Raw genomic sequence first — 23,096 nt, 5'->3', positions numbered from 1 at the left:
TTCCAATATCCACTTTCTAATCTGCCACTAGTCCCACCCAGTACATTTTTTCATCTACTACATTGCAGTTTTCATGTCAAGAAGTTTAATTTTAAAAATAATTTCCATATCTCTTCAAATTTTAAACCACGTACATATGTGTATGATGCCTGTTTAATATTCTTCATCTGTTATTTAACACCTGTGTCATGTCATTTATGGATAGGTTTTGGTTATTTAGCCCTGATTATGGATTACATTTTCTTGCTTTGTAGTCTACCTGGAAATGATTGCAAACTTTGCCTTTGGTGATGAATATTTTTGTATTGTTGCAAATTTCTTGAGCTTAGTTCTAAAATGAAATCTAGTAAAAAGAAAACAGTTTGACATTTTGTTTTGCCTTTAAAATTTGTTAGGCAGGTCCAGAGAAGCTATCAATCTATGGCTAAAATTATTCACCACCATCGGTCTGTCTGGTGAGAATAGATGTGTATTATTCTACTCTTATGTGAGTGCTGAGTCTTGATGTTTTTCTTTTTAGGTGATTTTTCTGCTGGCTTGGATAGTTTCCTTATATAGATTTGCTGATCAGTACCAATGAATGCTTCAGATGGAGCCTTCTGAGCTCCAAAGTTCTCTCTTCTGTGAATCTCTCTCCTCTCTAGAACTATCTCTGTCACCTCAAAATTCTAACTGCCTTGTTCTCCACATAATTTCAGCTCTGTCTTTTCATCTTAAGAAGGTTGGTAGGTCCTTCCTGGGTTCTTTCCTCTTGAATTGCAGCCTAAAAAGTCTTCTATGTTAAAATGGAAAGGACAATTTATAAGTTTCAGTTGTTTCCGTATCTCAGGTATCAGTATTTTTCATTACCTGGCATATACCAAATAAATCCTTTCTTCCATATTTTGATAATTTTTTGCTTGTTTCAAACAATATGCTCAATGCAGTCTCATACTTCCTTTTGGTCAGAAATGGAAGTCTAAGATAGCCTTTTGATTGGAAAATAAATTCCAGTCTGAATATTACTTAAAGGAATAAAAACATACACTATTGCCATTTTGTCTAAAACTAACTCAGACCTAGAAATTTTCAGGGTTCTTGCTGTTAAATTAATGAGGGAAAATTAATTTTTCTTAGAAACATTAAAAGTAATTGCAGTTTCACATCCTTGGCCTAAAAGAAAACAGGGTGGAGAATATGAGAATTGGGCAACAATGTAATGATGAAAATCATGATGTATTTAGTCTGTTTTTCCTTTTTGTCTGGTTTTCATGCTAATCTGAATTTATTTGAGATTCCAAATCTATGTGGGACAGAGAAGTTCTTGTGTTCTTTTAAATTACTGATATGGATGGAATCTAGGATAGGCAGACCTAGTAAAAATGAGCTGAGATGATTAAAAATTATACAGGTCAAATAGACTTTAAATTTATAATAAAATTTTGAAGATTATTTATGAAGTTACACTAAAACTTTTATATTACAGAATGTTTAATTATTACTAAGGCCACTGTAGCTCAGAGCTAATAGACATGTAAATTCTCTCCTGCTTCCTTGGTGGAAGTGAAGGTGCTGTGGCTATCAGACATTTGGGAGCAGGAGTTCATGAATGGGCCAGTAGTGATGTGTTAAATAAGACACAAGAAAGAAAGGTGGTAAAACATTTGGAACAATTAAAGAACATCCTAAATTCATCTCTTTATAATGTAAGGATGCTTGTGTGTGGTCCCAAAGTACACATGGCTGATTGTGTGCTAGGGTATGAATATTCATTATTTTATCTTGTAAAGTGTATTTTGCTACTGATTTCTGTTCTGATTATCTGTTCTTGTTCTGCTCTGAGAAAATATAATTCTGAATAAATAGCTAAAAATTTGCTTTGTCGATTTCCTTATTTATATTTTCATCTTATAATATGTGAACTTAGTTGCAATCTCACATTCTTAAACTTGGAATATGAGAATTTTAGCCTCAGATGTCACTAGATCCATAGAGAAGTGTCACCCTTTCATGGATGAGGGAGAAAAGGGGGAACAAGGACACTGAAATGTCCATTCAGACTCAGGACTGTGAGGATGGCCTGCTGTATGTGCTGCTATCCAAGTTTGTCCCTCTTACTGAATCTGTGTTTTGAATTACTTTTCCCGTAGATGTGTTAGTTCTTTTTTCCAAGTTGAACTTTATTTTATTTTCCTTGCTAGGGCCCATTTTATTATTCCAACATTTCCCATTTTAGTATCATCTGGAGAATACATTAAGACCCTGTTTACTCCTTTGCTGAGGTCTCTGAGACACAGAACTGGAAGGCATTGGGGGCCAGACTGAGCATCCCCTGTCTTCCACACAGCCCTCATAACCCACGCTGGTCCACGCAAGTCAGGGTTTAGCCTGCCACAAGATTTCCCTCAGAAAGGGTATTCCTTGGGCTTCCCTGTAGCACAAAACTGAAGTGGAAATGGAAAAGATAGTAACAACAATATGCGCCTTTTTTCTGCTTGGGAATAAAACATTCAACAAACATTTATTAATCATTATTCTACATATGTCCATACCTTGGTTAAGTAACATGGGTGATATAAGAAGAAAAAATTTTGGTCCTTCCCTTGAGGCAGTTATAATCTAATTTAAGAGAGACTCACACAGATACACACACACACACACACACACACACACACACACACACACACACACTTGAAGCTATGAAAGGACAAAGTTCCATGCATGAATACACTGACTTGTGAGATGCGGGATAGAATTGCCTGGAAAGTGGAAAATATTCATGTGATTGTAAAGCTCAAAAGAGAACTTGTCTCTCAAGCATTGATTTATAAATTCATGCTGTTTTGCTCCAGATTTCTGTTTAGAATTTTTTCAGTGAGAGGATTTCTCCTGGGGCAAAGGGAGTAACAGAGCTCATACCACCACCAAAGTTTCAGATAACAAGAAACAAAGAATATCACAATATGGGTGATGGGAGTTATTAAATTTTTTGTTCTGGGTTTCCTTTCTTAAAACTAAAAATCAGCAAAGCAAAGTGTAATCTGCGTGGGTTACTATATTCACAATTAACTTTTAATTCGTTCACTCACTTGTCATGAGTGCTTATTCTGTGCAAAGACATTGGTCTAGATATGATAGAAACATTGAGTATTGGATTTGGATCCTGACTTCGAAATTTCAGTCTAATCTGGACAAATATACTAAAAATACATAGTGCAAAGTAGAAAATGATTGCTACACTTTTACCTGGCTTACATTTCAGTAAGCAGTCAAAGCCTACGAGTGCTATTCAAGATATCTGTAGAAAGGAGTTTTTAATCATAACTTCTGATAAGAAATAAAGTCATGTTTTGGACTTGGGAAAGAATCTGGGAGGAAGAGTATGCAAACAGCCATAAACCATGATTATGTCTATTGGAAATATCTGAATAGCATAGTTAAATTGGGAAAAGAACAATAGCATCCATAGCAATGGATAAGAGTGTATGAGTTCAGGAATTACTCTATGTCAGGCCCTTAGTTAACAATTTTATATTGTAGACTCTCTTTTAATCTTCTTGACAGTCCTATGAGATAGTTATTATTATTTTCTATATTTAACATAAAGAAGTAATCTGAGCTTTAGAAACTAATAAGGTCCAACTGAGGTGGTAGTCAGTTAAGCATGAACTCAATCTCAAACATCACTAAGACAAAGGTCAAAATTTAAGAAATAGGAATTACTATGGAATCAAACAGAATTGGATTTGCACAATGGCCAAGTGGTTCCTAACCTCAAATGTATAGTAGAGATACCTGAAAAACTAAAATATATCACAGTTCTAATTTAATATGATGAGAATCTCTAAATGTGGATTCAGACATCAGAATTTCTGGAGGCTTCCCGGTGATTATAACAACCAGGCATGATTGACAACAAACATCTTTTGATCTTCCCCAGAGTTGAGACAAATAAATATAATATTCTACAAACATACAGACAAGCAAAAAGAAACCAGGGAAAAATAAAAAGAATTGCATGTAAATACATATACATACATATTCCCAAGATTATGCTCAGAATTAATTTGTACTTCCATAGGTAATTTGACAGCCGAAACCTGAACACTTACCAGGAGATATCCTTGCCGTTTGTTCTTTTAATATTAGGCATAACCTATACTGTTTAAACATGGTGTGACTTTTAGTCAAATACTCCAAGGTGTCAAAGGGAATGTCTTCCTTGTCTCAATTCATCATGACAGATTTTTTTGTCCATTGGAACTCTAATATTTACTTACAAATTATTGATAATAAAAAGGAAAGAATGAACACTTTATTATAAATCTGGGGATCCTGGAAGTCCTACAATCAGCAAAGGATCTGTTGGTTGGAAGAAATCTGGTTTAAATGAAACCTGGTTTAAATGAAACCTGGTCCCTACCGGAGCCATTCCATGGCTTCTCAATGGCTGGCCTCAGCACTATATCTCACAGACACACTTCACGGAAGTTCAAGAAAAAAGTACAAGACATAACATCCGAGAAAAAGATCTCTGTGTAAATGCCATTCATGATCCATAGGTAAAATAATGTTTGTTTACACACAATTCTCTTACTTCAGAATTTTAAAACAAGCCTTGATTTCATCAATTAAAAGTAGAGAAGAGCAATTCTGGCCATAGTTATCCAGGAATACATATTCAAGAACTAGGGAAGCATATAGGAATCTTTCTACATTTAGATTAGCAAATTATAAGGTTTCAACAAGTCTTTTCCTGAAAATTTTGCTTGGAGGTTCAGAAATCTCATACCTAGGTGCAGATGAGAAAAGAGGGATAATTATTGATAAATACATCAAGTTTATCAAATGATAAATGAAATTCCCTTTCAAGTTTAATGTCAGGCTTAAAATAATACTTTCTTTTAAAACATAGTCTTATTTTCATGGAGAATGCAGATTTTCCTAAATGCTGTAAATAAATTTAACATTTTAAAAGATGTCAATTAATATATTCCAGTGAATTGCAGGTTTTAAATCCCAAGTCAATGCTTTACTTGACTATTGAAATTGATTTATGAAGTATTATTTTAGACCAGCTAAATCTAATGACCTTTTCACTGTCCAAGTTTCATACCACAGATTTCAGGAAGAGAGACCAGTGAAATGTGTATCCTACATTCCAGCAGGCAAAAGCAGTAAAGAACTTTTCCTGTGGCTGGTAAAGAGCATGTTTCTTAATAAGAAAATGACCATTTGAGCACTGTAACACATAGAGTTATTTCCAGGCCTGTGTTCTGTATGTGGCTTTCAATTATTATATGATACACAGAGTTCATGTCTTTCATGCCTCCAAACTTCATCTCCATTCATATTAGGAATCTTCACTGAACTTCCTTTCCCCATCAATGGAGTTAGCTCTTTGCTTCCCATTATGGACCAAAATGATTATTTGAAGAGGAATGGAGAAAGCACACAAGTAAATCATATCAGAAATAAGTGTAGACACATTATAACTGATACCACAGAAACAGAATCATGAGATTATTATGAACAATTACAAACTGAAAAATTGGATGACCTGAAAGAAATGAATAAATTCCTGAACAGTCATAACCTACTAAGGCTTAATTGTGAGGAAATAGAAAAATACAAATAGATCAGCAATGAATGAGAAGATTGATCAGTACAAAGTCTCCCATCAAAAAATTAATAAATAAAGGACTGGTATCTGATAATTTCTCTGCTGAACTTTATCAAACATTTAAAGAGGAACTAGTAACAATTCTACACAAACTTTTCCAAAAATTCAAAGAAAGGAGTATTTCTAAACTCATTTCATAAAGCCAGAATTCCACAGATACCAAAGCCAGACAAGGATACCATAAGAAAATAAAACTATAGGCAATTATCTATGATGAATATAGATGCAAAACTCCTAAAGAAAATAGTAGAAACTTAATTTGACAACATGTTAATAAGACAAAATCCTAACTATGAAATAATCTCAAGATCTAAAGAAATATTTCTTCAAAGAAGGCTACAAAAGGCAGTACGTGAAGAAATGCTTAATATCACTAACATTAGGGAGATGCAAATTAAAACCACAGAGAGATATCATCTAATACCTGATAGAAGACAACAATGTTGTTGAGAGTGGGGATAAAAGAAGCCTTTGTTCAGTGCTGTTGAGAATGCAAATTAATAAGACCATTTAGAAAAACAGTAAAGTTTCCTCAAAAAAGAAAAAAAAATAGAACTAATATAAAATTCAACAATTCTGTTTCTAGATATGTTCCTGAAAGATTTGAAATTAGTAGGTCAAAGAGATATCTGCACACACCAAAATTCACTGCAGCACCAGTCATGATACCGAAATTATTGAAACAACCTAAATGTCCCTCAATAGATGAATAGATAAAGAAAAGATGCTGTACATACTGTGATGTGTACCCTTGCCATTCTGAACATGCCATATCATAGCATCTTAGCACCTAGTGTCTTTTCCCAGGATTCTAATTAGTTACCTTTAGTAGATGCTCACCATAAATAAAAGTAAATAATGAGGTGGTATCTTGACACCAGATACTATTATTCCAGGTGACTAGTAAGTATTAACTGGATGAATGGCAGTCACTGAACTTGTAAACTAGAAACAGGAGCAACTTGTTCCAGAGGAAATCTCTTGTTACAACAAAAGATATGAAATATTAAAAAAAAGAAAAACTAAGAAAAGGCTACCAAGATAAAATAGGCTAATAGTAAATAAATGTAACTTAGCTGAACAGTGAGAAAATTCTATTTAACTCAGGTTTTATTTAATTGTTGAAATGATTCTGAATGATATCACATTTTAAAACCTGTAAAACTCGTTATATCTGAGGAAGTACTATTTATTTTTAAATGGGCATATGAACCTATGCATCAATAGATGTTTACAATCTTTTATGTGTATTGTGTGATAGTCATAGTACTATTCTAAAATATTAAAAGATTATACATATTAGTGATTTGGAAATTTTGACTTGCAAATGTGCAGTTAGGCTGGGAAAGCACTAAAGTTGGAATTTTACTTTCTTTTCAAATGTTTTTTATTTTTCAAGCTCCAATGACTTTCTTGCAAAATTCATCTAGCATCCATTGATTCTTGCATTCCTGAAAATCTTCCCAGAGGCATGATTTCCAGATTCTACTCTAACATTATCCTTTGCAAATTTTACAAGATGTTTTTCATAATATTTGGATATTTCGTACTCCTGACCTTTTTTCCACATGGACTTGCATTATTTAATAAAATAATGAATTATATCTGGAAAAGGTCTTGGGGGTTATCTTACAGGAATCCCTCCTCCAGTGAGATGGTTTTCCAGTCTTAGCTTGAGCACTTCCAGGGATTTGGCACTCTCTATTTTCTAAGGGAATTCTTTTCAAGTTGAAAATGTTTTTCTTTTGTTATTGCAAATTATGCCTCTGTGATACTAACATCTACTTGCTAGTCTTAACATTTTCCTCTGTAGCAAAACTAGTTGACCATAAAGCAACTCTTAAAATTTTTTAAATTAATTCAAGTAACTTTGCTATTAAACTAATGGATTTTAGTGTTTGTAACACTAACTCTCTTCTCCTTTATGCTATTTTTCTATCAATTAATACTATCAAGTAACATGTGCTACTTGAATTTGATTTGCTTACCTATATGCTTTCCCTTTTAATGTCAAAATTGTATTATGTAGGTGATGTATACAGCCTGGTACTATGCATTTTGAAAGAAGCCTTTGTTCTCAATTAGGCCCATTACTTAGCTTTTGGATTCTGCCACATCCTAGTTGTCTCCAGGATCCTCTCCTGTTTGTTAATATCTTTCCTAGAGAGACATCTGATATCTAGAACCAAATACAATGTTGTAAACCTAGAATGGCAATAACAGAACACAGTTGTGAAATTCTCCAGAATTTCATATATACACTGAGGAAGTCACAGGCTTAGAAACTTCAAGGTTTCCTTTATATTTCTCAGCTGTTGAGTGATAGTGCTGAGATCAAAACCTAACTCTGTGTTTCAATGTAAGAGTCTAGCCTTCATGACAAATATTGTGTTCCAATTTCAAATATAGGTTCACGTAAACTACTGAAAATTGGGCATTCCTCTATATTTTAATTAGTTTTCTGAATCCAAGTGAGACTTACTCATTATATTCAATTATATTTTTGACACACATGGATAATATAGTTTTTAATCATAATTTTGTTCAAATAGGCACATGTATTTTCAATCTGAATAAAAGGGGAAAGATCAAATCTTGTGGAAGACCAGTGAATAATGTTCTTCTCATCTGCAAGGTATCCTTAGTCATTAATGCAATACAAAACTTTAGAACCTGACACAAATCTACCCAACTACTCTATAATTTTAGCACCTTTAAAACCTCTACTAAGGGTTTATAAATAATGGTCAAAAAATCTTGCCCGAATAAATTCCATTACATCTGATGTGTTACCTTAATCAAGCAGTAAATTAATTTGCTTTACTATGATTTTAGTGAATTTTTTCCTTATAGACTACTCTGTCTCAATGTCATACCCTCTTCCTTCTCATTGGTCATCTAAAGAATAGTTACAAATCCCTTCATACTCTCTCTTATTTTTCACAAGTCTCAATTTATTCTAAGCTTCATTTCTATAGATGCTATTTTAGAGGCATCTGCTACTGTCATGGTTTTATTCTTCTTAGATAGTTTTCCATCCATTTCTGATACATATTCTTTGAAATTATTGCCTTTGATTAAATTGATATGTTTTTAATCTTTGTTTATGTTATCTAGATATCAAGCATCAGGGGTCTAGATCAGGGACAGAGTATTATGATTTACAGAAACAGTTACATTAGTTCTTGATGCCCCTTTTTCGACCTTCAGAGGCAGAAGATTACATCTTTAGAGGCAGAAGACATTATGTGAGTAGAGGAGATTGAGTCAATTCTAAACGGGGTCCATTAAATGTTGCTGGCACTCCTCCCTTGTTTTCTAAATCAGTATAGCCCGCCAGAATAGGGACAACTCTCAGTGTGATCTTAGAATATTCATATTAAAGGTAGCAGAGCCTCTTTCAGTTTAGTTATGGAAAATGATGTGGAGAGGTGATGTTCTGCTAACAAATCCATGTGACACATATAACAGCAAGAATGGAGTTTCCATTTTGTTGAGGTGATCATGCATGTGTGGGTCTATTTGTTAAATATTGCCCCCTCGTGAACATTCCTATTTATCTAACACCAATTTCAATGTCTGGATACATACAAAAAAGCAAATATATTTTTTAAAGAATTAATGAACACAACTTAATTGTTTTTTCTTTTTTGTGGTGCTGCATAGATAGAATTCAGGGCCTTGTGGATGCTAAACAATCACTCTATCTCTAAGTTAAACCCGTGCTTAAATACATAATTGTTAAAACAAACTTTCTGAGTTGTAACTTTCAACACATTACTTCTTTTTTTAAGACTATAGTTTAAGTGGGTTCACCATTTAGCTATACTCTTATGTCCAAACATCTATTTATGTAAATAGTCACTTAATGTTTTCTCTCAATTCTCAGTATAATAAATTTCAGTTATGACCTTTTTCTAATTTTATTTCCTCTGGATGGTTTCTCAAACATACACACACGCGCGCGCACACACACACACACACACACACACACACACACCTCACAGAGTAGAATTCCTGGAATTAGCAGGGAAAAAAAAATTCCTTCTGGAATTGTCAGCTCATTCTTTTACTCTCTGAAGAAAATTAATGTAGTCTTAAGCTGCTGATGATGTGATGGCCTTTCGTTTAATATGATAAACACTGAAGATTGTTGACCTCATTGTGACTGCAAGAATTTATTATTTGGTTCTTCATAAAAAAATATTTAGACTTTTTTTTCATATTCACTCTTTTGGCTCAACTAGACAGAGTTGGCCAGTGACCTTGGAAAAGGGTTTTCCTTTTTGTCTCTAGTACTGGGTTTGGTTCAGTGAGTTTCTAGAATCTAACTCCTTCACCATATGGGTCCAGAACCTTCCTGAGAACCAAAACTATAGGAAATGAACAATATAGTGAATTATTATATTAAGCAATGAGTCATTTTAACTTGGCAACTTATGAAACTCATTTTTTATTAAAACAAAAGTACTCCTTTTAGCCAATCTTCTATTTTAAGTCACATTTAAATCACCATGTCCTTATCACTGGAGTTTAAATACTCAAATTTGACCATGTAGCCATATTCTTGTAATTCAAGATTTCAAAAGAAGTAAATCTCCAGTTTATGATTTTACTCAGTGTCTAGAATGAAGTTTAAGATGAGAAAGTAGAATATGTGGCTATAAATTAAAGCCCTTTATTGGATTAAGAATACTTATAGCATGTCAGAAGCATTATGGAACAGAGATTCATTCTTGAACAATTTCCTTAGTGATGTTTAAAACCTTTTACCACGTAAGAAAGTTTAATCTTAGAGCAACTCAACAAAACTCCAAAAATATGAACTTCTATAAATCGGTTTCACAGAAACAAAAGTAGTTCTCATTCTTTGAAATAGATACCCTTCCAAGAAAAAAAAAATCGTAGTTTTGGTAAATCTGAAAAGAGTAACAAAGTCATGAATTTATATGAGAATTTGCTGAAAGAGAATATCCCAAATTTCAAGTATAGATAAATTTTAATGAAGTTCTCTGTCATACCTAACATCCAGTAAGTGACCAACTAATCCAGGTTTGCTAGGGAATATCTATGATGGCCTTGCTATTCTCCTCAGTCCTCAGCGCCAATAAAGTCTCCTCTCTTTTTTCTTAGAAAACCTATACTGCTAATGTTTAATTGTCAATGTTTTCTTTGTCCCTTTTTTATGGCAAAAGTTTTCCAGCCTCTGGACAGTATTATAACTCAGAAATACCTTGCTCAAGAATCTGGAGACATCATTTTCAATGTAATCAATTAGAAAGACAGCCATTATCTCTCAGGTTCTGTGGGAGTAGGAGCCTGATTTAAAAGCAAACCAACAAACTAGATAACTTAATCACATGAACCAAACTACCTTAACATCTTCCAGTACTTTCCACACCCTCACTCAGAACTTCAAAACTCAATTGCCTTTTGTTTCAGTGGAAAGGAGTTCATTCTTTCCTCCCTGTCTCAGTAGTTTTGAATACTAAAGTCTTCTTTCTGTCTTATCTCTTTCTAATTCATATTGTTTCTTTGATAGGACTTTGCTGGGAAGTTTCATTGAAAAACCAAGTCCTGGGAACATTCGGTACTAGGTGTGACTGAAATAGGGCTTCCCCCCTTTTTTGTTTGTTTGTTTTTGTGCAGTTGTCTAGTCCATTGATGGGTGCAGCCTGATGATCTCTCAGAGGAGCCACTGTGCGTAGTAGTTTGTGTTGGGTATTAGGAACTAGTAATGAGCAGGGAAATGTGAGCCCCAAACATACAGGGCTCATGTGGTTTCTTTGAAATTACCTTTAATGAGCAATCAAATAGCTTGAAGAACAACAGGTGTTCTAACCCTGAGAATAAACATGTAGATAAGAAAGAAGTCGATTAAGAAATATAACAAAAAAGGAAAGATCGATAGTGCTAATTCCTGGCAGGGTCTACTGAGGTGATTGCAAAGTAAGGATTTATGGTCATGGATTTCTCAATGTATTTCAGGAGGGAAATTTTGTCAGTAGTGCAGGTGCACTAAGATGAAGTCTTCCCAGTCATTGATCCCAGCACCCACATTAAGATAAGTTTGACATGTCCATGAACCCTCAGTAAATAGGATGGCCATCACGACAGTTCTGGAGAAGACCATCTAGGTTTGTCATTCTCTGCTTAGAGCTATGCCCCCCTCTGGTTTGACAGTGTTTTGCTTGAGCCTTCCTTTATTTTCACTTATAACAAAGTTCTCTTGCATGGCTTTTGGTAACTGACTTTAAATTTTCTTTCATCAGAACACAAGAACTGAAGTTTGAAACTTCAGCTCCACACTCTCCTGTGGCATTTTGCAAGTTAGTCTTTTGGCTGCATAAAATAAGTACTATCAACTAAACATATTTGCTTAATAAAAAAGAGTATAAATAAGGATATGAATGCACTTTGATGTTCTACCAGCATTTGCCTTTATTACTAGATCAATAGAGAATTTATGGTCACCCTTATTCATTCATTTATTTATTCATTTATTTATTAAATTTTACATTCACCAAATAGATATTATGTGTCCATTGTCAGTATGATAGGTTTGCCCCTGCCCTTTAATAGTTTACAGTCTAGAAGAACAAGTAGTTATGAATCTGAAACACCAATAGCTATAAAAACAAAACACATTCTCACATACACAACTTTAAATTGTGGAAAGTCCTACAGATAAAAGTTAGAGTGGTATCAGAGAATGTAAAATAGATGTTGACTATAATTTTCTACTTTTGCTATTTATAATATTTTAAAACACTAAAAGCTTTTAGAAGACTCAAAAATTGTTTTTTATTATGGTTTTATAAACATCACTCTGAATGTCATGAGGTGGTCCAACATATTTTGTCAAGATACTAAATCATAAAAAGGAAAATATGTGTGAATTCACTGAAGATTTTACACTAGCTACTACAAGAAACAATCTGGCATATGTTGGAAACCATATTTTGGTATAGTAAATTTTAAAGAATTATTTAAAATGTTAAATAATGAACTTCAAATTTATTTTTTAAGATATGAAGATGAGTCCTTTGGGAAAGGTTATCTCATGAGCTAATGGACCTCACATGGCCAAAAAGATGGATATTTTGCTACTGACATCAGTTTTCCTATCATCCTGGAAAACAAAAGTGATTACTATTTCAAAGGATAAAAAAGAAAAGAAAAGATGATATGACTGTGTCTGGTTAAGAACTGTGCATGAGCTTTGGATCATAGGCTACTTTTAATCCTTTCTTTTGGCACAATAGTAACACACACACACACACACACACAAACACAACGTATAGGATACTATGGTTAAGTGAACATATAAAGCTATTATGTGTTTTATTGAGATTATTAGGCTAGAACCTAGATGCCTGCAAATGACTGAAATTTTCTGAATCAAGCTTTACAGTTCCCTCTAGCCCTTTATTCATTACTTCAGCTCTGTTATCGTTTAGATATGAGGCATCCCACCCCCCACCAAAGCTCACACATGAAAACAATGCAAGAAAGTTTCAAGGTGAAATGATTGGGTTATAAGAGTTTCAACTTAATCAGTATATTAATTCTCTGATAGGGATTAATTGGGTGGTAACCATAGGTTGATAGGGTGTGCTTAGAGAAGGTGGGTCATTGGAGAGGTGTCTTTGGGTATATATTTTGTTCTTGTTGGGTGGAGTTCTCTGCTTCTTGGTGGTCATGGCCTTACCTGCTTTCCTCCTCCATACCCTTTTGCCATGTTTTTCTGCCTCAAAAACCCAAATAACCTTTCCTCTTCTAAAAAACTTTCTTCTCTTCAAATTGTTCCTGTCAGATTTTTTTTTCATAGCAGTCAAAAGCAAACTTTATTTGACCTTTGACCTCACAGAAATTCTTATGAGGTTGAAAGATGAAGTTTAAAAATTTGTGACATACTTCACTAGGGTGTATGGTTCACAATAAGCCACACTCCAATATGTCTGAAGACTTGTGAGTCAAGTGCTGTAAGCATATAATATGGATGTCAAATTTCCATGTAAATCAGTGAAGCCTATTTCAGTTGCAAAAGAACAGAAAACACAATACAACTGGTATAATGAACAACCATAAAATAAATTTAAAAATTTTTTTTTTAGTTTTACAGACTGCATTTTGATTCATTGTACACGAATGGGGTACAACTTTTTGTTTCTATGGTTGTGCACGATGCAGATTCATACCATTTGTGTAATCATATGTGTGCATAGGGTAATGATGTCTGTCTCATTCCACCATCTTACGTACCCTGCTCCTCCCCGCTTTCATTTCCCTCTATGTAATCTAAAGTTCCTCCATTCTTCTCTCACCCCTACTCCCCACCCTATTATTTATCATTATTTACTTGTCAGGGAAAACATTTGACCTTTGTATTTTTGGGATTGGCTTATTTCACTTACCATGATATTCTCCATTTATTTGCAAATGTCCATAATATTATTCTTTTTTATGACTGAATAATATTCCCTTGTGTATATATACCACAGTTTCTTTATCCATTCTTCTGTTGAAGGGCATCTAGGTTGGTTCCACAATCTAGCTATTGTGAATTAAGCTGCTATAAAAATTGATGTGGCTGCTTTACTGTAGTATGCTAATTATAAGTCCTTTGGGTATAAATAGAGAAGTGGGATAACTGGGTCAAAAGATGGGTCCATTCCAAGTTTTCTGAGGACGGAATCTCCATACTGCTTTCCAGAGAGGCTGCACAAATTTACAACTCCAGCAATGTAAAAGTGTGCCTTTTCCCCCACATCCATGCCAACATCTATTATTGTTTGTGTTCTTGATACTAGCCATTCTATTTGGAGTAAGATGAAATCTTAGAGTTGTTTTAATTCACATCTCCCTAATTACTAGAGATGTCAAACACTTTTTCATATATTTATTAATCACCTGTGTGTCTTCTTCTATAAAGTGTCTGTCCAGTTCCTTGACCCATTTATTGATTGTGTTCTTTGTATTTTTTGTGTAAAGTTTTGTAAGTTCTTTATAAATTGTGGTGATAAGTGCTCTACCTGAAGTGCATGTGGAAAAGATTTTCTCCCACTCTGTAGGCTCTCTTTCCACATTATTGATTGTATCCTTTGCTGAGAAAATGTTTTTCAGTTTGAATCCATCCCATTTATTGATCCTTCCTTTCATTCCTTGCTCTTTAGGAGTTTTGTTAAGGAAATCTGGTTCTAAACCAACATGATGAAGATTTGCCTACTTTTTCTTCTATTTGTTACAGAATCTCTGCTCTAATTCTTAGGTCCTTTATCCATTTTGGGTTGAGTTTTGTGTAGGATGAGAGATAGAGGATTAATTTCATTTTATTGCATATGGATTTCCACTTTTCCCAGCACCATTTGTTGAACAGGCTATATTTTCTCCATTGTATGTTTTTTACTTTGATAACTCAGAAGTCTAGATAAAAAGTACATTTGGGTCTTGGCATGGAGAATACAAACCACAAGACATCTATGTTTTTATCCTGCCTTTTTTCTCTGCCTTCCAGGTCTTTTTCAATTCTACATGGTGGTTCCAGTTCTTCTTTGATGATGAATGTAATTGTGAACCTCATCTAATCTCATTAATTCATCCAAAGGAAGAAAAAGGCTACTTCTCTGCAGCCTGGGAGCTGAACAAGGTTATGAATCAAGCTTCAATTAGGTACCCTGGCATTGGGGATAAACTGAATCGACAGGATGAACTCTGTTCCAGTCCAAAAACAGCATAGACAATATATTGGGATAGAGAGTAAACATTTCAAGGAAAATCAGAAGAAGGAAGAAATGGGTGTTTCACACTCTGGAGTTTGGAGACAACCACTAAAATTGTCTTATAATTCATACAAAGATGATTAGACATCAAGTAGTTTCTTCCAAGATGCCTTGTGGACAATAAAATAATATCCTTGCAATGATCCTCTTCATTTTTTATTCCCTTATTGCTTTCCAGAAAGGACTGTAAGATCATTATTGTGGGTTATTATGCTCCTTTCTTTCACTCTGCTATTTCTCTTTTCCACCAAAGTCTCTAACTCCCAAGCCTTTAGTATGCACATCAAACCTCTGTTCTTGTATGGATACGTGCACCAGTATTCTGTGGACTATCGTCGATCCATTATAATTGAACTCTACATCATTAACAAAAGAAAGCTACTTTCCTTTTACTCGTATACCATTTTCACAAGTTATGTTTTTTTAAATGTTTTCTTTTGAGGAGGCAGAGAAATGATTTTCATGCAGTTCTGGAAAAACATTCCCTTTTCATTAGAATGAGCAGAATTGTTAATTAAAATACTAAAAGAAAAAGATAATACTCTCTGAATTTAACTTTATTTTTTGTTACAATATTACTAAATTATAGTCTTGTCGAGATTTTCATAAAGAAAAGATGTCAAAATTTATAAAGCTAACTTCTATTTCCAAATTTCCTTTTCTCAGATAAGATACTTAAAGGGTAAGATGATAGTAATAATAGCAAACACACATATATCACTCACTGTGTATCAGGAAATGTTCAAATATGTACTAACTTATTTAATTCTCAAATAGTTCCATGAGATAAATGATATTGCTCTTCACATTCTAACTAAGAAAACCAGGTCACAGAGAAGGGAATCACCTTGACAAAGTGGCACAATTTCATGTAGTAAAGCTGATCATTAGACTAAAGCTATTCTACATGAATAATTTTCTTGAGTTGGTGTTAAGAAAGTCTAAAAGCTTAGATTAAATGATTAAATACTAGGTTAAAATGTTCTTATTTATATTATTCATCTTAAGGTAGATTAGGACCCAGAGAGAGCACATTCGCTGTGATTGAGATTTTTGTTTCTTGGAGCATTTCCAGGGAATACTAACTGTGAGTCCTATGTGTGGTTTATAAAACTCAAGGTGAGGTTGTTCATTTGAAAATTTGATCCACGTTCAGATTCTTTAGTCCAATTGTCTATTACTGCTACATCAATTCTAAGAGTTCCTACTAAAGGTTCGTTACTGATCTGTGATGAACATCTAAGTCTTGATTAAAAAATTTGAGGAGCTGGTAAGAAATGAATAGAATTGGTCTTTCAGTACTTGTTATTATTGATAAGACATTGTTTAAATACAGAAAAAAATTTTAGACAGGGAAATTATGGAGATCTATTATATAGTATAGTCGATATATATTCATGTATAGTATATCTTCAAGTTGCTTAGAGAGTTGATTTTAAATGTTCTTACTACAAAGAAAGATAAGTAGTAGGTAATGGACATGATAATTAGCTTGATTTAACCATTCACAACATATGCATATAGAGGAACATCATATTTTATGCCATAAATATATGCAATTTCATTTTTCAGTTTAAATACATACATTTTAAAATGAAGTTTTATGAACTCAACTGATATAGGCCTAGGAGAAAAAAGTAGAAATAAATTTACCTACATTTTATTTTATTTAGATTTTTATATTCTTCTCTTTAAATGAATTTTAAATAATTTTCTACTATTCAAGCATTTGAAAAACTTGGAGAAATGTAGATGAGTTTAATAGATATTGGGAGTATACATTGAGCTTCATGATATTTGTGGAAATGACCATTTTTTTAAAGGCATAGAAAATGCTTAAGGGATATGTAAAATAAAATCTGTTGTACATATTTTTTACTAATTCTGAAACTAATATATATATGAAAAAATGCAGTCAATTTTAAGATGTAATTGTTTAAAGGATTTTATTTTCCTCCAGTTGTAAATGTCCACCTTATTTGACATGTATACTTTCTAAAGTTGTAGTTTTTTATTTGTATATTCTGAAAATCATTCTTTAAGATATATGTTGATAAAACAAAGTGTGGATCTGACACTGCCAGATAGTTGAATTTACTCCATACTTCATAACTTCCAAAACTTTGAAAGTTAAAAGTTATTGCCATCATCTTTGATACTGATTAAAAAATTATAGAAGTTGTGTGAGCTTTAGAAATATCTAGGGTAATTAATCACCTAAGATTCTTCTTCATTTATTTACTTCACAGAATATATTTAATCTAAATTATTGATAGCATCCTTATGTGTACAAGTATAAACTATACCACTCCTTTTTCTATAAGCTCACCTACCACTCCTTAGAAATATTTCTTTGCTCTGTAACTATTATAGTATATGTCACTAAAGACTTTTAAATCAATCAGAAAACTGGAAGTAATCTCTTTTAGTCAGTTTTTTCACTGCTGTGACTAAATGATCTGACCAGCACAATTATAGAGTAGGGAAGGCTTATTTGAGGGCTCATGGGTTTCAGAGGTCTTAGTCCTTAAAAGGCCAGCTCCATTTCTCCGGGCTGAAGGTGAGGCTGAAAATTATAGTGGGAGAGGACAGTAGAGGGAAGCAGCTTTACATCACCGTGATCAGGAAGTAGAGGGAGAGACTCCATTCGTCAGATACAAATATATATATCCCAATGCCAAGTCCCAATGTCCACCTCCTCCAGCCACATCCTACCTGCCTCCAGTTACCATTCAGTTTATCCAATCAGGGACCAATGCACTGACTAGGTTAAGACTCTCAAAACCCAATCATTTCTCCTCTGAATCTTCTTATATTGTCTTACACATGAGTTTTTGGGGAACACCTCACATTCAAACCATAACAAAATCTTTATGATTTATTTATGTGTTGGATCCTACTGCCTAATTCTGACACCTGAAGTTTTGAGGTTGCCATATGTTGCTGAATGTTCTCTCTTGATTATCTCACCTGGACCTATTCACCCCACTACCTTCACACACAAACACACTCTCACAAACAAAGCTTTAGAATAAAGAAAAAAAATTAGTGGGTCCTATAACATCTGAGCTCTGCATCTTCACCTCTGAAAGAACTGGCTGCCAATAGTAATGAGGCTAGTTCTATGTCTCTTATAGCATATTATTGAATTTTTGAGTGTTCAGGGACATGGTTCTTATGGAGGAGAGCTGGTGATGATTGTTTTCCCAGCAATGGTGCCTCTTTTCCTTTGAACTATCAGACCCTCTGAAGATTTACCCATTGCCTGACGGATTATAGACCATTCCATTGTTATTGTTTAGATATGAGGTGCCCCCCCATCCCTGGAAGTTTCTGTGTTAATTCAGGAATGTTTAGAGGTGAAATTATTAAACTGTGAGAGCTGTAATCTGATCAGTCCATCCCAGTTTGAATGGACTGACTAGGTGTTAATAGTAGGCATGAAGGTCATGGCTGGAGGGTTCCATGGGGCATGCTCAGCAGGGTTCGTGTTCCCTGTAATCCATTTCCCTCTCTCTTTCTGCTTCCAGACCCCACCACGGGTTAAGCAGCTTTCCTTGCCAGGGTCTTTTGCCACGATGTGTATTTCACCTTGGGCCCAGAACAAAGGTGTCAGTAATCTATGGACTAAGGCCTTTGAACCTATGAGCCCCAAGTAAACTTTTCCTCCTCTAAGTTTTTCTTATCAGGTGCTTTTATAGAGCAATCCAAAGCTAATTAAACACCCATAAGCAAGAGGGGAAGAAAACACAACAAATTATATTCTAGATATTTGGAGAAAGATCTGAAGGATTTAAAATCATGACTTACCTTTGTTGTTGGAAAAATGGATAAATGATGAAAGAAGGTAGAAGGAAAAATGTGGTGTACACAGATATAATAATGGAGAGTAGTTCTTGCATAGTGAGTTTTTCTGCAAAAATATTCTGTTCCTTGTTCACCTTCCCACAGTCATTGATGGATTCTATTAAATGTTAGTAGATGAAACAAGATCCAAATTCGTATAAAGAGATAGTAGTTTATTTAAAGGAACTTATTGATTCTAAAAGTAACTTTTTGAAGTGTGTTAGGAAACTTAAAAAAATTAAAAAGAAGCCAAGCATGGTGGCACACACCTGTGTTGCCAGCCAGTCTAGAGGCTGAGGCAAGAGGATGTTAAGTTTAAGGTCAGCCTAGGAAATTTAGTAAAATCTTGTCTTAAAATAAAAAAGGACTGGGGATGTAGCTCAGAAGTAGAACTCCTGGTTGCAATTCCAAGTACTGCAATATTAAATAAATACATAAATAAATAAATATAAAAAGTTACTCCTGATCTCAAATATTCTGAGGAAACCACTTTCAAGTGTTTCTTTTTGGAATTATGTCTATAAAAATATTTGTACAGCTAATATCATAAGGAATACATCACATGTACCCTTTAGTTAAAGTAATGTTTTATTGTTATTACTCTTTTTTTCAGGCTGCATTTTACATCCATCATTATATAGATATTGAAATATGAAAATTAGCTTATATTATCTTCTATTTTTAGGTTGTCTTTTTTCTTACAAATAATATTACATCTAATAATAGCTGTTAATGGAACATTTTTACTACGATATCACTTTGGAATTTCTGTAGAATTCACAGTCAGTTGAATCTTCTGAATCTCTTTACTTGAATTGTTTTCCCCCGACATCTTCTTTACTTAAAATGTTATCAATTCAGGTGTATCCCATATCACTCTTACACACATAATTGTTTTATTTTCTTCTGAATCAGGAGTTTACCCTTCTTTTTATCCACTAATATCATTTGAATCCATTGTTGTTCTGAAAATTTCTGAATCTCAACTTTGTTATTTTGTATTTAGCTATAACTTTAAGCATATTACATGAAAGCTTAATATTCATAACTTCTTTTTCATTTCTTTTTGTTGTTGTTGTTGTTAGGGGATTGAACTCAGGGATGACAAACCACTGAGCCACATCCCCAGCCTTTATTATTATTATTGTTTTAATTTTTATTTTGAGACATAGTCTCACTAAGTTTCTTAGGACCTCACTAAGTCTCTGAGGCTGGCCTTGAACTTGAGATCCTCCTGCCTCAGTCTCCTGTGTCACTGAGATTAAAGGTGCCACATTTTGGATATTAGTGCCCAGCTATTCATAACTTCTGTGCTGCTATATGAAACTATTTTATGGGAAAACATGAAACTCTACATGCAGCACCCATAAACATCATCTTCCAGATTGATCTCTTTCATTTTTACTGTCATTTTTGGATTTGGATTTCAATTGTTTGAAAAACAACATATGTATTTAGAATGTGGACTTCAAGTCACAAATACTGTGTTGTGTTTTTATTACAGTATTCTAGATCACACAGAAAACATTGATGATAAGTTTTTTTCTTACATTTAATTTTATATTTATTATTGGATTTGAAATTTAGAAGTTTCAGAATAATGTCTTGTTCTCAATGTAGGAATGTTGTTCTGAAGAGTTGAGTTTGAAACTTGAGTCTGGTACTGAGTTGCATTAATTAAATGTTCAAAGTTTTATCTGTATGAATAGGATAATAATAGCAATATAACTTCACTGTTCTTTGGAAGTTACTGAGATAGTTATGCTTAGTTATCATGACTATTTCTTGGCAAATGGGAGGCAATTCTTTAAAAGTTCACAAAAGAACTTAGGAGAGTATTTATCATTGTCACTGTTGGTGTGAGTAAATAAGTCCTCATCACCTTTTTATTGTGATAATGGGGACTGAACCTCGGGCCTCTGCATGCTAGGCAGGTGTTCTATCATGGAGCTACACCCTAACTTCTCTTTAACTGTTTTAGGAGACAAGGATATGTAAGTGATTTGCTCATTTTATGATTAAGGTGGGGGGACGGCTCACAAATGTATTTTCATTATTATTTCATAGTATGAATGACTCACAACTTTCAAACGTTGCCCTTTTACATGAAATGACCTTCATAGATCATTTACTAAATAGTACTTGAAGTATGTCTGTGTACAAGGAGTAAAATGGGTGACGTTAGTCTGGTACAGCATACCCTGTGGAATCAAAGTGCAATTTTTATTTTCTCATTTAGCTTTCATTGAGTGAAGAATGCAATTTCAATTGAGCACTGAATTGGAGATTCAGAGAACTAGAATTTTATTACCAGCTCCATCACTGACATTCAGTGGGCCGTTAGGAAAAAATTAGTTTTCTGTTCTGAATATAAGAATTCCTTCCTTCAAAATAAAAACAAATTTGTTGTCTTGAAAAATAATGTTGGATTTGTCAAATGCAGATATTCTCGATATTCTAGAGGATTTGATTTAGTAAGATTCATGCTGTGTTTATAGTGTCAAAAATATAGCAAATAAATATATATTATACATACACACAGTAATAATGATGACAATAATAACACATAAATAAATAAATAGGAAATCACACTATCTAGTGAAGTCATTTATGCAGCATGCTGTATCGTGTTATGAGTGTAGAAGAGCAAAGTCATCTGTCCCCTTTAAGAAAATGGAAATGCATTCAAATCAGTCCTCTTTAGTGTGCTCATATTCACACTGGGTGCTTGTAGTGGGAGGCATCACTTAATATTTCTATGACTGTTTACACACAAATATACAGTAATACATCTATGATGGGATAGTGGTCATTCTTCAAACTGTGGATTAGAGATGTATGTGAAAGAAGGCAAAAGTAAGCCCAGTTGCAGAAGAAAGAGTGGCATTAATTAAGGAGAAAGAAAACTGCAACATGAAATCATTCAAAACCAGTCTTCAAACCCATCAAGAAAATTTGGTGATAGCCAGGAATAAGGAAGACACCAGGAGACCAGAAAAGTGGATAGCCAGACACAATATAAAAAACAGATTGAACTGAAGTCTGGCATTTCTGCATTTGCCATGATAAGCAGTATGTGCCCACACAGGCAAGTTTAACTGCTAACTGGGAGGTTAGGTCTCCAAAGACTTTTGCTAATTCTTTTATTTTATAAATTTATTTTTATTCTTTACACACTGCATTTTGATTTGTTTTACACAAACGGGGTACATCATTTTGTTTCTCTGGTTGTGCACGATGTTTTGCCAATTCTTTAACCAAGGGGGAAGGAGATTTTAACCAGGTCCAAGCACTCAGTTATATAGGAGTAAGCAGGACAAGACTGCAACTAATCCTAATGTTCTGAGCAGGGGGAAGCAAGGCAGAGGCCATGAGAAAATTTGGCTATTAACAAGTATATGACATTTCAGATGTTAGTGTCTTTGGGTATTGATACTTTCCAAAATCATGGATTTATATGACTTTAACCCACTACAGAAAGAAATAGTTAAAATTTAAAATTTATTAGAGAAATGTGGAAGAATAAGTAGGCAACAATATCAAAAAGCAATTTAAAGAGAAGAAAACAATGAAATATCACTTTTAATACAATAAGTTGCAAGTCAGAAATGGGAGTAAAATAACAGAAGAAAGTTAAAAATAGCTCTTTATTATGTGTAAAAGAATTTTTGTTGACTTTTTAAATAAGGGTAGACATGTATAGGTATTTTATAAAAATAAGAATGATTCATTTGAAGCATATGTCAAAAAAAAAAAAAAAAACCCAGAAATAGGCAAGTTAAACATAAATGTCATTCATTTTACAC

This window comes from Sciurus vulgaris (genome assembly GCF_902686455.1).
Source record: "Sciurus vulgaris genome assembly, chromosome: 7".
Taxonomy (NCBI): domain Eukaryota; kingdom Metazoa; phylum Chordata; class Mammalia; order Rodentia; family Sciuridae; genus Sciurus; species Sciurus vulgaris.
This window is presented reverse-complemented; position numbering follows the sequence as displayed.